General features: G+C 37.3%; 1 non-coding gene across 1 annotated transcript; it reads left to right on the forward strand.

Moving 5' to 3' along the window:
• Positions 1-207: 207 nt before the first annotated feature.
• LOC145167918 (small nucleolar RNA R71) lies at positions 208-314 on the forward strand. The gene has a single exon (XR_013741519.1). It is a non-coding gene; the product is annotated as a small nucleolar RNA R71 (small nucleolar RNA).
• The last annotated feature ends 2570 nt before the right edge of the window (positions 315-2884 follow it).

Raw genomic sequence — 2884 nt, forward strand, 5'->3', positions numbered from 1 at the left:
AACATATCTTCCGAGGCAGCATTAGCAGATCCCTTCGTTACATCATTCCTCGGATTATGGTACTCTCTAGAGTGCTTAGAGAAATCTTCAATGAGCTCCTTAATTTCTGCCAAATTTTTCTTAGTTAAGGGGCCTTGAGAGTCAAGGAGTTTTCTAGTGGTGACGTTTACCCCATTATAAAATATCGACACTTCTTGTTGCATATTGAGGTCGTTTTGGGGGCAAATCCTAAGTAGACCCTTATAGCGCTCCCATGCTTCATACAGCGACTCCCCCATTTGTTGTTCAAAATTGGCAATGGCCTTTTTGAGCTTAGCCGCCTTGGATGGTGGGCAAAATTGCTCCAAAAACGATTCACGCATCCTTGCCCACGTCGTTATCGCGCCTGGTGGAAGTGCCTTTAGCCAATCCTTCGTGGCCCCCTTGAAAGTGACAGGGAGCATCCTCAACAACAATGTTTCTCTTGGAACATTTGGAATGTTAAAGTAGTCGGCGATGTCGTTGACTTCATCTAGATTCTTGTAAGCATCTTCGTGATCCTTTCCGATGAAAGGTATCTCCTTTAGTGTCGTAAGGATATGCCCCTTAAGTTTAAATGTGGCAGTGGCGGGTATAGTGGGTTGTACAAGGCCCGGTCCGGTGTCATCACAAATTCGCTTCTTGTACGCCTCCATGGAAATGTCAGTAATGTCTGCCATGGTGTTGTCGGGTTCGCTTCCTTGATTGCTACTTCTTTCTGATTTGTTATCGCTTTCTTCCTTTTTTGATTCGTAAGTGCCTTTGTCATTCGTTGAATTGCTCATTGTGTCTTCGTTCTTCAATGTTTTGCTGGATTCTCCCACTTTTCCCTTCTTCTTGCCAAAAACCGATTTCAAATTCTTAAAAGATGACTTCTTGGGCGTAGCGGATTCTCCTACGATTTTGACTTTGTTTTTGCGAAGAGCAGATTTCGGGTCTTCAAGTGGTGGAATCAAAGTTGACTCTGATCCACGGGTCATAAACGAACTGCAATTAAACAAAGGAAACGCGTAAAAAGAACAAAAATGAAAAACAAAGTTCTACTGTTACGATGCCACGACGTGGTGAAAATTACCACGACATGGTGAGTCAAAATGAGTAAAAACCTAAATAAAAGTAAAAGTAACTAAATAGTAAATAATCCTAATAAAATAGCAGATTTAAAGTAACTAAAACTGCACCGTCCCTGGCAACGACGCCAAAAAGTTGATGTGTATTTAATGTGTATATAAATTTGTTCAAGTTTCAAATTAATAAAACTAATGTTTCTTTCATTAGACTATTAAACACACTAGCCAGTGTACCTAATCGTGTAATAGTATAGTTATGGTAAGAATAAGTGTCGAACTCAAGGAACGGTGTTTTAGCTAACTTTATTCTACTATTAACTAATTACTAATGAAATTAGAAAAGGTTTTGTTTTTGTAGTTTTGAAAGACTAGATACTTAAATTACCAAATTCACTAATTGTCAACTAACTAAGCTAACACTAAACTAAGGCAAGAGAGCAAAGATGAATTAACCAAGGTGAGTGAGAGACTTTCGTTTAACTTCAAATTTACTTGATATTATGGTTGATTTATGGGAGTACAATGGATTTTAGTTTCTTTGGTTACCGATTCCTAAGATGACCAAAATAGTATTCACTAATTTAATCCTTTAGCGGACAAACTTATAATTTTACTAGTGTTCGGTTCGAATTGATTAGACTTATGATCGATTGATCAATTAAGTTTGTTGATTCAATTCAATATATGATTTGTCGTCATATATTAGCTCCTATACCTTTTTACCCACTTTTCTACTTAACCCTAGGTTTTGTTCAAAACTCTAGTCCTACAATTTTGCAATTCACAAGATCATAAGATTCAAATTCAACTAAGGAATATAGTCAAACTAACTTAATCAAATTCAGCAATAAGTAGAGAAAATAGTTATCAAAAGTACTTGAGGTTCTTTAATAAGCAAAATCAACAAATAACCAAATAGCTAAATCCAATCCATAAATTCAACCACACATAATCAATCCATCCTAGGCTAGACGAAAGTCATAAGAATTTAGATCATGATTTCAGCAAACAAGAACATAAAATCGAAATTCAAAGTAATTGACATGGCAAAATCTAATGAAAAGTCGAAGTTTAGAGATTCGTTGCCTTAATGCTCCTACTTCCAATGGTTTGATCGAATTCCTTTCTTCCAGGCCTTAGAATAGGTGTTTTTCCTTCAAATGTAATGATTACTTCCAGAGCCAAAGGTATCTATTTATAGTTTCCCGAATTCAGATCATCACGACGTGGTAATGCCACCACGTCGTGGTCTTCGTGTTTATGTCGTGTTCTTCAAGTCATCGAAGTAAATCGGGATTCTTCAAGTCACCAAACCGTGGGAGATTCACCACGACGTTTTGGGTTTTTTTCTTCATTTTAAAGCTTTGCTTCAAACTCCCAACTTCCAGCATCTAGCTTCCAGCTTCCTTTTTGCTCTAAGCCTGTCTTTTATCCCTACAACACAATTCATAACAAATTAAGTACCTTTTGTTCTAATAAGGGAATAAAAGTAATTAAAATATTAATTTATGATGTATAATTATGTGTATAAATATGCACATATCAAACTCCCAATAAATGAAAAGCCAAGACCGCAGAATCTTCTGCTGCAGCTCATCAATCTCCTTCCAAGGATTTTGACCCTCCGGTAAATGTCGTTGATGTCAGTCACCCTGAGCCTTTGGTATCAGGAGATGTTTTTAGGAGAAAGAAACTCAAGTTAACCCCTAGTAATGACGATATGCGATCCACGACACACACCGAAGTCTCCCAACAGACTCTGGTAGTCATTCGAGTCACCGCATACTCACCTTCTA

This window comes from Lactuca virosa, chromosome 3, assembly GCF_052849685.1.
Source record: "Lactuca virosa cultivar CGN04683 chromosome 3, Lactuca_virosa_CGN04683_v6, whole genome shotgun sequence".
NCBI classification, from domain to species: Eukaryota; Viridiplantae; Streptophyta; class Magnoliopsida; order Asterales; family Asteraceae; genus Lactuca; species Lactuca virosa.